This window comes from Heliangelus exortis, chromosome 2 (genome assembly GCF_036169615.1).
Source record: "Heliangelus exortis chromosome 2, bHelExo1.hap1, whole genome shotgun sequence".
In the NCBI taxonomy this organism is placed as follows: domain Eukaryota; kingdom Metazoa; phylum Chordata; class Aves; order Apodiformes; family Trochilidae; genus Heliangelus; species Heliangelus exortis.
This window is the reverse complement of record NC_092423.1, coordinates 138,976,082-138,990,193: the sequence shown is the minus strand read 5'-3', so window position 1 is coordinate 138,990,193 and position 14,112 is coordinate 138,976,082. Positions and strand designations below refer to the sequence as shown.

Genomic DNA, 14,112 nt, shown 5'->3' with positions numbered 1-14,112 from the left:
GCTGAGTAAGGAGAGTTTCTGTTAATGTGTAATCGAGTTGTGATAAGACCAGCTAATAAAGATAAGGTTCTCAACAAGTGGCATGGGACAATAAGCAGGGAAATAGAGTATGGAAAACCCTGTGATTAATCATGACCCCTGGCTGCATTGTTCAAAGGAAAAAAACACCCCCAAGAGGATGTGTGGGCATGGCTCTGCTGGGGAGGGAACACAGAAGAAATTGAAGGAAAAGAGTAGCAGGAAAGTAATTGCACCCCTGTGGCCATGAAGGCAGCACCCTGAGGAAGGCTAAAAATGGTTCAGCCTTGATGCCTCTGTAGCTAAAGGGCCCGAGGGAATTCAGTGCCATTCCTGTATTTGTATGTGTGGATTTGTTTAAGTGTGAAGATGGGCTCCTTTCTGCTGGCGCTCTGGGGGGCTCCAGTGGAACGTGAGGGTGTGGGCAGCAGAGAAGCTTGGGGAGAATCCTGCCCTGGGAGAGGCCACCAGCTGGAGCAGTGGGCAGGGATGGGAAAAGACCTTTAAGATCATGGAGTGCAACCATTAACCTGGAACTGCCAGGTCCACCACTAAATCACAGCAATCCTCCAGTGGTGGTGGCTCAGCCATCTCCCTGGGCAGCCTCTCCCAGTGCCTGGCAGCCCTTTCAGTGGAGAAAGTTTTCCTTATGTCTCTCCTACACCTGCCAGGCAAGGGGCAGGACAACACATGGAATCTCCTTTGGATTTGATCTTTAACTCAGTGCTGTTTCCACTGCCCTGATCACTCACACTGGATTTGTAGCTCGCTCTGTTGGTGGTATTTTTTTGGGTGTAAATTAATCTGTTGATCAAATCACTCAAAATCTGGCTTATAAAACTTCAGGCTTTTCCCCTTTGATAGGAGTACATTCAAATTGTAATCTGTGTTAAAATAAATGCTAAAAGATAAGCTTACTTTAGATGTTCCTTGCTGGGCAGGAGCAATTGTAAACAGTATGTAGCCCAAATGAGGGTAATTCTGTGGATTTGCATTAATTTCTGAGTATGCCACTGTGTGTCAGGCTTCAGCTTTGCTTGGTGTTTCCCAGAGAACAGCCACTGGCTGGTACTGCAACCCCAGGAAAGAGCTGGTGAACTTGGGTGAGAAGGGAGAAAGTGTGAAGAAAGAAGTCTATTGGTGTCCTGGATCCAGAAACCCTTTTTCTGAATAGCAGCTATAACAGACAGGATGTGGGCATGATTTTTTTCCCCCCTCCACTCTACATCTGCCTTGCAACATAAATAGTGATGAATTTAAAAGCAGTCTGGGTCATATTTGAAGCATTGATCTGGTGTTGAACAAGCTGAAATGCCAATTAAGGAATTGCTGCTGCACGTGATAATTCATGAAGAACATCATTCCAAGGAAGTGCTGATTTTTCTTGTCTGTGAGTTTGTTTCTTGGCTTGTTGAGGTACTGGTGGCTGTGGTTCAGGAGTAGCAAATTAGAATCAGTTATGCAAGGCATGGGAAGTAAGGCAGTTCCAGTTCATATTAACAAATGGGTGGTAAAAGCCTGATAAGCTCTGAGTAGCTCTTATATTTAATGCTTGTTAACTTAAAAAAAATGTTGTGATGATGAATTAAGAACTTCAGTGTGCAGGATGCTAAGGAGACATTGATTTTGGCTCTGCCATCAGAGAACTAGGGTGAGGCTTGCTGGAAGAGTCTGTTAAAAACAGGCCAGCAGGAGCTGTTCATGTAAAAACTGCCCCATGTCTGCATCCTATTGAAACTGTTTAGGTAAACCAGCAGCTTTTGCCAAAAGTTGGGAGAGCTCGGAGTTGAGACTGGCAGCCTGAGGCTGCAGGTGGCCACGAGCAGTGGCTCTGGGAGAGATGGGAATTGTTCTTTTTCAGAAGGGGTGTCAACAATAATGGTGAAAATTTAAACACTGTGTGATTCTGCTTGTTGAAGGTCAGGGCATCAGACTCTGGAGCTACCCTGAAGTGCTGGGTGGTACTTTTATTGATTGAAACCATTTCTTTCTTGTCAAGAGGAACCTGGATGTTATTTTTGAGCAGAGGAGGAAAGCTTCAGCAAACTGTGTTACTTCAGTTCCCAAGTTATTTGTATTTTAAAAATAATCTCTAAATGAACAAGGGGAGTGTAAGAGACTCAAGAAAACAATTCAACCCCCTGAAAGACCATACACATAATGAGTAAGCCCACATCTGTGGCATGATTTGCTGCTACCCAGGCAGGAGGAAGAGCTGAAGACACCATTCAGTGCCAGCACCCCACTGCCTGCACGCTCAGAGAGCCTTACTTTGTGTTTGCTTAGAGGCTGAAATGCCCTTGAAAGAAAAATCCCCAGAAAGGAGATGGTTTGTGGATAAATTTGCTTTTGGCAACCCCTATCTGTGGCATGGGACTGTAATGTGCTGTGGTGGTGGTAGCCAGCACTCTGGAATAGTGCTGATGCAATTTCAGCTGGTGCTGTGTTCTTCCCTCAGCATAAAATTGGTGCCTGAGAGTCCAAAAAGAGAGCGGTGCTGCCCAGGTTCAGGTGTAGACCAAGTATGAAGGAAAAAACCCAAAAACTCAGTGGCCTCCTGTGATTTACATGGGCAAAACTCCTGTGCTGGAGGACAAAACCATGCTCTTCGGATAAGCTCTTATCATTCCTGAAGCTGGCACAGCAGAGCAGCCCATGCTTCAAAAGGCAAAGCAATTAATTCTCTTTGCTCCCAGCCCCAGCAGCCTCTGTTGTGCAATGCTGCACTGCAACCAGGCATGGAGAAACTTTCTTTCCAATCAAAAGACGTATTCATTGTTTTGCTCTGAAACAGCAGGGTTGGTCTTCCTTTTAATATTACTGAAGACAAAGTCTGCCTTGCCTTTCCATGACCTTCAGTGTGTGGCTTCATGTTAAAATTTCCATCCCCCTACATTCAAAGGCTGGCATCAGAAAAAAAAAAAAAAAGAAAAAAAAAGATTAAAATTCCTTTTGTTTAAATCCCGAATAGGGAGCCTTAGAACTTGCTGCCCTTCAGACTTGGGGATAGGATTTGGCTTGTGGTCCTGGCTCTGGGATGTTCACCTGGACTCTGTCAGGATTGTGGAGAGGTCAAACCCACAGAAACCTCACCTTGACCCAGGTGCTTGCTGCCCACTGTTTGCCCAGCTGTGGTTGAAAACTGGTGATAGTTGAATTTGGGCTGGAAAAAAGGTTTTGAGCTGTGCTTCCTGTTCTGGGGTTCTTCTGCTCTCCCTTTGTGTAAGGGTGCAAACAATGCCAGAACTACTGGCATCCTGTTTGTCAGCTGCTCCAGATGTGTCCCTTGTTCTCAGCATGCACAGTGCCCACCTCTGTCTCCAAATGTGTCACAAGTAATACTTAATAATGACATCAGCTGAACAAATTTAGTGCTGATATAAATTCCTGGTTGCAAGGAGCCTCCATGGCTTTTCAGGGCCATCTCCCCAGCATACTTCCCTCACCTGGAGGCAGTTTTGGGGGAAAGTATGGGGGGAACATGGCCTTTCAGGTGAGGCAGCAGCTGATGGGGCCCAAAGATTGAAGCTACAGCCAACTCAAGGGAAGGTAAATGTTCAAATGTTGGGAGGACCTGGAGCAGAGGTGTAGGCAACAGATCATCAGGGAGAAGTCAAATAAGCCTGAATTTTTGTGAGACCCCCACCCTCACAGTGGACAGGTGCTGGTGAAGATTCCATTATGAAGAGGTTTAAAAATTGGGTGATAAGAGGTGATGCTGCTGTTTATTCCATGTCTTGGGAGCCCATGGAAGCAGGAGGCAAAGCCAAGTATTTCCACCTTGCTGGAGAACTGGATCATCATTTACCAGCGTTAGGTGAGAGGGACTGCCAGGGTTAGAGGATGAGAAAAAAACAGTGTCTGTCAGATTTGAACATTTAGTTACAGATGTGTGTTAAATGCCACCATGTGGCAAAGTGCCTTTTGGTATTAGTGACTTTGAGCAGTTTGTAGAGGCCAGGGAGGCTGAAGGGCCCTGCTGTTCTCAAGCTGAGGAGATAGTGATGCTCTTAATACCGGGAGGGGTTTGATCACATGTGCATGGTAATGTGTTATAAAGCACCCCAGGGCATGCCATGATCTCCTGCTTTAGAGGGAGGAGAAATTCCCTCTCCGTGGGAATAAAAGAGCAGCTGCAGCAGAGGCCAGAAATGCCAGTTGGATGGGGGGAAGCAGCTGGCACTTTCTATGGGGCCCCCCAGAACAAGAGCCACTGGACAGGGGAGTCAGGGAGGATGTTTAGGAGAGGTGAAAGGTGGAGGGAATCAAGGCAGGAAGGTGGAAACTTTGCCTGGAGGGCTGTGCCAGGGAAGAGAGATGTCCCAGTGGGGTCATGCAGTATGCGGGTCTCTGAAGAGCTCCAGTCCCATCCCTGTCATTTCTGTCTTTTCCTCTTGGAAAGGGAAAAGCTTTGGGTGGAAGAATAAGAAACACCAACAATGGCACTGATTTGATACAAATATAAAATGATGCTTCTTTGCTGGAAGTCAAGACAAGGCCAAGCTGAACTCCACCTCTTGCCTTTAGCACATTTATTCTGCAGAATTGCAATTAACTACGTGTGTCTCTCGGTTTCTCTGTCCATAAACTCAGGTTAATGGTATTATTCCTTTAAATATCTCACAGGTATGTTGCAAAACCAATGATTTTTTAGAGTAAGATTGCTGCATGCTATATTTTACATAACATATTTATTACAGTGAGATGATCTAGATTTTTAAGAAAGTTAACAAAACCCCTTCAAACAGTATGAGTTTGTGTAATGAAGAAGCTTCCTAGATGCCCCATTTACTGTGCCCGAGCCAACTTGCTGCCTATGTGGTACACTTAAATTGTAAGAACTGTAATACAATTAGAATTCCTGTTTTGGAGCATCAGATCTTAAGGAAATAAGAAAACAATGGAAAAACCCTGCTTTTGCTTGCTGCATCCTAGATGTGTGCTGTGTGATGTGGTCTGACAATTACCTGGTCACTCAGCTCTTACCTCCCTCCTCACTAGAGCTTGCAATAATCTGGTTGGGATATGGTTCAACTGTGTAGCACCCGAGAAACCTTGCCTTGTTTTTTTGTGCTGCTTTTTCATTCCTTTGCACCATATCTCATTTTCTTGCTCTTGATACATTCACTTTTCCTGTGGTACAATCAATATTTTTCAGAATTATTCTCAAGAGTCCTAACTGCGTTCCATTAGTTACTGGTCAAATGACTTCACTTTTGCTGATCTACATGGTTTCAGTCCTCTCTTTTTCTTCAGGAAATGGTTAAAAAGGTTCCTTTTCATCACTTGTGTGCTATCTCCTTGCTATCAGAATGCCAAGTGGATTTACTACAATATTGCCTCATGTGCCTTTATAATTCTTTTTCTTTCTTCTCTAAGCTAGTAAGATTTCAGTAAGATTTTCAGGATTTTTATTTTATTTTCTGTGACTCTATGTGTCTTTTTGCTACCTAAAAATATCTGAGGGCTACAAGAAGATCATAGGGAAAGTTCTGAAGATTCGATTTCTGCTAATGGTGAATATAACGTGTAAATATCATTAGCTTGGTTGCCATTTTGTCTGTGTTTTTCTCTAAATTTTAAGTTATATTATCATGGTTCTCAGATCACAAAGATTTTTGCATAAGCCAGCACTTTCTCCTCAGCCTGTGATGGTCCACGTTGCAGGGACATCCCTTCTTCTGAGAGTGATCCTTCCCACTGCTGTCCTTCACCCTGAAGACACAGACTCCCTGCACCACTCACTCACTGGCTTAGTTTCAAAGTGATGCATTAAATGAAATTCCCAAGGGTCAGCATTGGAGATTTGAGTTTAGAAATTATGCCACTCTAGCAATGTGGTTGGAAAGTGAAGAGCATATTTTTTCTAACAAAAAAAGAAAGCAAGCATTTGGGATAAACGAATCATTTAGGCTGCAGAGAGGTTCATGTACACTGAAGTTTCTGCCTCAGAACTTTTCAAGGCCAGGGTGGATGTGACTTTGAGCACCTGGTGTAATGAAAGATGCTCATGGCAATGGCATTGGACAAGATGATCTTTGAAGGTTCTTTTCAAACCATTCTGTGATGCTGTTATTCTGTGCTGTCTGAGTGGTCTCTCACCATGATCCTGCTTAATAAGGCTTCTGTCTGACATCTCCTAACTTGTACCTGTGTTACTGCATGCTTGGTGTCCCCACATATCTGACAGCAGCAAGGAGATAATGGCATCGCAGTTACTGAGCAGCACCCCAGTACCTCATGGACCAGGAAGGAGAAATAATTTGCATATATAATGAAAACCCATCCTCCTGTCAGCATACAAGAAGATTAAAACAAGAACACAGAGAGCACCTCATTTGAATTCTTCTTGGCTTTTAAGTGATGGACTTTTATACAAGCCAGATGTTATACAACTGCAAAAATCTGAGGTGGTTTTTTTGTTTGGTTGGGGTTTTTTTTGTTTTTTTGGTTTGTTTGGGTTTTTTGTTGTTGTTAACTGAACTTCTTCTGATTGGAACATTTCAAGAGACTTAGGTTAAAACACACTGTGAATGATGTCAGTCAAAATCTGAACATCAAAGACTGCTGGTTCTGGGGCCCTGCGCAAGAAATCCTGTCCTGAGCCTCCCCTCACTGAGGAGGTTTGCCTTGTGCCAAGACCTGGTGCAGCAGGAGGCAAGGCTGTGCAGGAAACTTGGTATCAGCAGCCTATTTTTCACCCATGTGCAACGAAACCCCATGGTCTGGGCCGTCCCTAATGGCTGCTGCATCCAGACAATGTCCTGATTGTGCCTCGCTGCTTGGACTCTCCTAGAAACAGTCACTGTGTCTGTATTAATTAAAAACAAAGCTTGCTTGCAATGCCCAGTTTGTGAACCCATTCCGGCAGCTACACTAAAGCAATCTTCGTGGGGACCTGGGTTGCTTAAGCAAGAAAAAAAAAGTAAAAAAGGAAAAGAAAAAAAAAAAAAGAGAAAAGAGGAAAAAAAAAAGAATAATAAAAAAGAAGAAAAAAAAAAAAAAAAAGGGGGGGGCCCCTGACTTTCCCTGCAGCCACCTGATGTCTGAGGCTTTGATATCTCACTGCAACCTGTCTGCACAAACCTACATGGCATTGCCTGTCTGCCAACCCCAGCAAAGGCTGTGCCAGTCCCTTGCAATCCTGTTTGTTTGCTGTGGGAGAGCTTCAGCTTTATTATCTGTGCGATGACAGACTCCAGGGCTGCTGCTATTGTTCTAGTTGAATTGCAGAGATCTTAAAGATCCCCACTTCTGCGCCCCAATCCCACCGCGTTTGGGGCTGTACAAATACAGAAAATACCCAGGTGGGACTTGTTCTTCCTAACCCTCCTGCTGAGCTCTTTGGGAGTGCTGCTAGTTAAGCAAAGTAGGTCAGCTCTCCAGCCTCACAGACCCGACCCGAACATCAGACGGCAGAAACACAAACGGGACTATTGAGCCACCAAGTGGCTGTTAAAAACTACACAAGGGCAATTAAAATATTAGCATCCTTTCACGTAAGTAAAGCAGACAGATGTGGAAATTAGTTTCAGTTACAGCTTTGGAGTTCTAAAAGAGAATACTGGGAGGCATTTTCTTTTGGGCCACCTGAGGTTGGTATCTCTGGGTTTGACAGCCTGTGTGCAGGATATGGATGTGACTGCACTGACATTCACCTCCGTGCATGCAGGAGTACGATGCACAGCACCATCTGTGATGGGATCTGTGCATCCGTGCAGCCCAGCTGCCTTTGCCCTCGGAGGAGCTGGGGAGGCTTCCCTGCCTGTTGCTGCTGGCCTGTGATGTGCAAACTCATTCAATAGTTCCTCTCAGGCAACAAACCAGGTGACCTCATTGTGGGGAAAGTTGCTGAGAACTCACTGCCACCCACTACAAACCTCCTTCAACACTTAAATGTTGTGATGATGATTAATAAAAATAATTCCATATGGTGAGTCACAGGGACAGTTTCATTCATTCATTCATTCTTTCATTCATTCAGGTTGTGAATGCAACCAAAATAAAGATGCCCCCAAGTCCCCATTCCTAAGCACTCTCTGCCCCCCTATGTGAGATACCACATATCTGACCCGTTTAACAACAGGGAAAATACATGGCAGTAGTTCACCAAGTTCATTTTAATCTGGTTAGTGTTTGCCAAGCTGATTACTAGAAAACCAGTTAAAACCCCAACTGTGGCTCTAGAGGTGTCCAACTCTTGTGCCCCAAGGATTGTCAGTGGAGGCTAAGTTTGGGTTTTAAACAGAAAAAATGAAGCAAAAAGAAAAAGAGGAGAAAAAGGTTTCCAAAAAAAGGTTTAGCCTTTGTTTTATTGGGTTACAACAAATGAGCAACAAGTTAGAAAAGTTGGATTTATTCAAACTCCCTAGCATCATATTTGTGCAGCATACTGAAAGGTGGGTAAGTTTCCTGAACCCAGCTCATCAGAGGAACACACCAGAGGGGCTCTCACACCCACTCACCCGTGCACCCACACTCCTGCTGTCCCTTCTCCTCACACGTGCATGGACAGACACCCCCCCAAACCCAAATTAGCAGTACTTGAAAAAAGGGCACTCAGGCGCCTAGGACTGAACTAAAAATTTAGTGTCAAGGGTTAATTGGAAACTTCTGTTGTGCACTACAACATCTAGAGCTGGGGGCAGACTGTTGGTCACGGTGTCCATCGTTGAACCAGCCCAAGAAACACAAACAAGTTCAGATTATGAAGCATCTTAATTTCCTCACCCCAACCCCTTGGGGGTTGTACTGCATGTTTAAACAGAAAGTGCTAGAAAACAAAAGAAAACAAAAAAGGCATTCTAGCCAAATCTTCAGAGACTCACAGCTGGGTCTGACTTGTGAAGTACAGGAGCTGGAGAAGACTTGCCTTGTAGGAGCACCAAAAAACAGATTTCAATACTTCAACCAGTAGCAGGTGGCCATAAAACAAAACAAAAAGTCAAAACAACAAGAAAAAATCCCGACCCCAACCACTCCAGACAGACCCTCCCCAGTTCCATAATGCATTTCAGTGGGCTGAAATGTAAACCGGGGTGGGGATCTAAGCTCAGATGTTGATCCACACTGAGACTCCAAAAGGTTGCATATCTTAAAACACTTCAGAAAAAAACCAAAAAAAAATCTCCTCTCCCTCCCTCACAAGACACTTCCCTCCCCCAAATTCTGCAATAGAACTGTACGCAAGAATAACCTGCACCTATTAAAAAGTTAACAAAATTTCCACATTGTACAAATCTGTGCCAGCAGAGGCAGAGGCTGAGCAGAAAAGCCAGTGGGAGAGAAGCTAAAGGAGAAACCTATGTACAAGGACCCTTTTCTCTTTTTTTCTTCTCTTTCTAATGCAGTAGTATACTTTGGCACTATAAGCAATCCCATGATGATGCTCCATCAGAGTACTTCTTGCTGTGCCTCCACAAGCGTGGTTTGAGACTTGGAGCCGCAACACGCTCTCTCACCCCAGGCAGGAAAATAGAGTTATCTTCTATTTTCAGACAGCATCACTCCTTCAATGTCAGGACAGTGCAGCTGAGGAGTAACCCTGCAAAAATTATAAAATTTTTAAATTTTAAAATTTATAAAGTAAAAAGCATATTATTTTTGAAGGCACTATAAGCAACTACTTGAGATGCCAACTAACATGACATCCTGTTTACATCCATCCCTGCTGTATTTTGTATTAACCTGTCCCTATCACAGCCTGATGATGCAGTGGGGTGCTGGATTTTTTTTGTTGTCTGTTAACACCCAGCTAATAACCTCCTACAGCTTTCTAACAGGAACACAGAGCCTAACCTTGACTCTGCCCACCTCTCACTACTGTTCATCTCTGGCATGTTGTCACACTGGCTCAGAGAGAATGTGCACATGGGCTAAGGGCTGCTACTTTGCAGCCACAGGATGGATTTTACTAAAGGCAAGAAGACTTCAGGTGTTTCTTCCCTGGTAAATCCTCTCATTAAACACTTCTTGGACACATTATTTTAGAAAATAATTGTACAAAATGCAAGACAGTGGAAAAAATTGCACATGCCTGTCCTCTGCAGAGCAGACTCGTGGCTCTGCTACAGCTGCACCTACATCAAAGCTGCATCAAGGACCAGAGATAAAAAATAGGCCCCAAACCCTGACCTTCAAATACTCACCTGCCTACACGTAGCCTCAGTTCCCAGCACAGAGCAAGAACTTTATAGCAGGGATTATGTTCAGTGTATTTTTTCCCACTGGAAAAAGTGCAGAAGTGCAAGCACCCACTCAGGCTGGAGCTGCACACAGCAGCTCAAGGCAGCTTTCCTGCAGCATCCTCCTCACCCAGCCTGCAGCAGTGCTTCCTGAAACCCGAGCTAACCCATCATTTCACACCTTCCACGAATGTTATTTCCCACAAAAGTGGTGAGCTCTGTCTGGCATCTGCAATGCAGAAACCAAGGCAATTGAGCACATGAGTCAAGCAGAAGTCCTCCCTGTCCTTGCAACCTTTCTTCAAACAGCCCACCTGTTCCTCCTGACTCACTGGAAATTTTTAATTGCTGTGTTGGGTTTTGCTTCCTCCTCTTAAGTCCTTCATCGTGCTACAGCTTGGGCCTCTGACATACCTCACTGGTTTTAGGGGAAAAGGTGAGTCCACTGTACTTTGGCCTCGCTCCTCAAAGGGCTTCAGGGTGGCCAGAATTTTGCAAAAGCCACTGGTCAATCCCACACTGACTTCAGGAAGGCATCTTGGAACCCAATACCAGTAGTGGGCACTATGACTAGCTTTATGGATGAAACTCTAAAAAAAAAAAAAAAGTTGGACACAAAGGGAGGGAAAGCCCAGCGTTGTTCACTTTTACTGGTTTTGGACACAAGGGATGTACTGGGCCACCAGCAGAGAGCGATCTCATCTCCTGCAGTGATTGCAAAAGGTGCAGAAGACTCCAAGAGGAAGCAGAACACCCCTGATCCCAAATACGATGTCTACAGCAAAAGCAAGGGGTGGCTTTTTTCTTTCAGGTGTGCAATTCCCAGACATGGTTTTCCTCTGGCACATCTGCACAGCACAGTGGTCACAACCATCAAGAGCCAGGGCTCACATCTTCTGGGGTGTCCACCCACCTCGCCCCACTGTGAGCCATTGGTGCCTGTATCTTGCAGGGTTCAGGCTTAAAATGGAGGTCATGAGGCAACTCTTAACAAAGAAAGTTTACAGTGGAGAAGGTGGTGACGGGGAAAAAAAAGTATGCTTCTGAGAACAGAAGCTCTGGGCTGAGGAAATACTGATCTTGGGAAAACCCCATGGGGAGACAATGCTGTGAAGAAAGGCAGCAGCAGCTGCCAACTACTCTGGCACACTCCGGTCCTGCTCTCATGTCTGAGCTGCACTGTGCTGTTATTTAGTTTAGTTAGGATGCTGTTATTTAGTTTCTTTTTGTCAGGATTGTGCAAATGGGGACCAACAGACCTAATTTTGACCCATGCTGTTGCAAGGCAGGAATATCTCTACTGATGGAAAAGGAGCTAAATAATGCTCTTGATAGAGCAGTTGGGCCTGGTTACAAGAAGCTTTATTACAAAGCAACTTGAGCATTTTCAGTGATGGCTTTGGTGCACCAATCTTTAAGGCTCTGGTACCCTACAGGGACAGGTCTTCCAGCCTCACTGTTTAGGGCAGGTAACCTGCTTCATGGAATAAACCCAGTTCGCCAAAAGTTTCAGATACAGACTATGCAAATGATGCTTTTCCTAGCCCAGGGATGGTATTTCAGAGTCTGGCACGAATCCTGCTGAATCCAGCAGAATCTGCCAAACACAAATCAGTTTTGAAAAAAAGGAGTTTTCTAAAGCTTAAGGTCTGTCTAGGCTGCAATACAAATACTCCATAATAGTTTCAGAAACTCCTAAAACTGCACGGGAACAGAATGACTGAGATGGTCTGGAAGAGCTCAGGTCACACACAAATTCAGCCAACAACTGGAATATGAAGATGGATCACCAAAAAGCATTCACTTTAAACCACGTACATCAAGCTGAGAAAACAACAACACTATAAGTATCAAAGGAACATGCTTCTCCCCTTCAGAAACAGGGCAGAAATAGGGTTCAGCTGTGAAAGTTTCACATAATGAGTGGCTGTGTGAGGCTCAAAAGAAGTCCTTTGTCAGCTTTTCAGTTCACCTCTTACATGCAGCCAGAACAGCAACCTGACTCCTCTAAGGTGCCAAAGAGCATGATGTTAGGAAAAATCAGACTTTAGCATGACAGAAAGCAGAAACAAGCTCTCTATCAGGTCTTATGCAGTCTTTACTTTTGAGTCATATCCTGGATGTCACCTAAGAGAATAACTTGTTAATTCAACACCAAAGTGTGAGTTAAAAATTACATAAGAGAGGCCTCACAAAGATAAGAGTGAAAGCTTATCCTGAAGGAAAAATGAACCAGTAGTTGTGATTTTTCCACGGATCCCATCAGTGGGGGATATAAAATTCCAGCTTTTTTGCCACAATGCTAGTTACAATACCTCCATGCTGGCACTGGAGAGCAGGTACTTGCATATCTGAGCCAAGAATTAGAGGGACAATGAAAGTGAAGGAAAATGAAAGTAAAAAATATTTCAGGCTTTTGTCAGGCCAGCATGCTGAGAAATGATCAAAGAGCAGAGGACAAAATGATCCTCTGATACTACTGCATGGCTTTTGCAACAGAAGCCCTGCTCCAGTGCATCTTTTTTCTTTAGGAGTACTTTACAGTCACCAGAAAACTCCTCACCAAAAGGCTAACCCACTGAAAGTTTAACAGATCAAAGTTCTTATGAAAATTCCTCTCTGGTAACATTTGAGCACCTCCACAGGCCCAGAGCTTTATGGTCAGCATCTGTTCCAGGGCACAAAACCAGGAGGTTCATCCCAGCTTACAATGCTCACAAGCACAAAAATGCAGGTACCAAACCTACATGGTTGGAAAAGGGTCGTTGCAGAGCTTGGTTTCATGGTACAAGAGGTTTGTAAGAAATAGTGGTTCCAGGCAACCATCCCTCTCTCCTGACTTTCTCGCTCATAGCCTCTGCTCTGCTCCCTTTTCTCAGTACAAATGTTTATAGCTGGAAGGGGGAAATGATCTGGAATAACAACCCTGGAAAAGAATAAATAATCCCACACTGCACTTATTCGTTGCACATTTGATTTTAAAAGGCAGATCAGATCCTTTCTTATGTGGCTGCACAACAGTGGCACCCCAGCATGCCCCTGGCTGATATTCCTATCCTATCCTGTCCTTTCTTTCGTTCCATCCATCCATCTCTGCTGCTGCCACTCAGGTAACACAACTTGCTGCTCTTATCCCTTACTACCAACTTCTGAAAGCACATGGGACAGTGCTTAGAGCCATCTGCATCCTCCTTGGGCAGCGCTGGTCTGAAAGTCTCCTGTAAGTTTTTTCTGAGTTGGAAAGGGAAACCCTGCAGTGTTTTCATTTTGAAGTATGAATTGTGTTAGCTAATTTTGAGAAATGTTAATACTATGAAACGTATCACAATGTATCTTAATGCTCCAGACTGCAAGGAGGATGTGGATGGCTCTAAGCTACCCAGCAGAGCTGGCTAAGAAAAACTGCACCTCTGCAGGAGATAGTAATTCAATTAAAATACTGCCAGCTGCAGTAGTCGAAGCCTTCAGTGCAAATGCAGAAGGACATCTATCAGTCCTTGTTCTTTGTACTTCCTTTTTTCTTTCCTTCTTTTTTAAAAAAATTTTTATTCATTCTTAAAAAAAGAAATGCTGAATATACTTATCAGACACCAGGAATCTACTAATTCTTTCTAAAAGAGGTGTTCTCTCACTGCGGTGTCTAACGCAGAGTGCTGAGCTTTCTGTGGGATAAGGTGAAGCTTAAATAGAGTTCAGTTTGGGAGAGACAAGACTTGGTTATACTGAGCACAAAATTTTAAAGGCTCCAGTGAACTCAATTCAACATGCAAGTCAAGAAATGCTGACAGTTCTTGCTCCAATTTGTACCTGTGCAATTCTGACCAGAAACAGGCTTCAGGTTTCCAAAGAACCATCCTCCTTTCACATTGTGAAAGATCCTACAAACTCTCTCTTAAAGAAAGGCCCAGCA

The 14,112-nt window shown here is 44.2% G+C and overlaps 1 protein-coding gene across 4 annotated transcripts in view; it reads right to left on the bottom strand.

The window, feature by feature from the left end:
* Positions 1 to 8,302: 8,302 nt before the first annotated feature.
* ZHX2 (zinc fingers and homeoboxes 2) overlaps positions 8,303 to 14,112 on the bottom strand; it is a 73,937-nt gene continuing 68,127 nt past the window's right edge. For all 4 annotated transcript variants that reach the window (XM_071738297.1, XM_071738296.1, XM_071738295.1 and 1 more), the window contains exon 3: positions 8,303 to 9,562. The gene's annotated coding sequence lies outside the window, so the exon portion shown is untranslated. The remainder of the gene's footprint in view (positions 9,563 to 14,112) is intronic.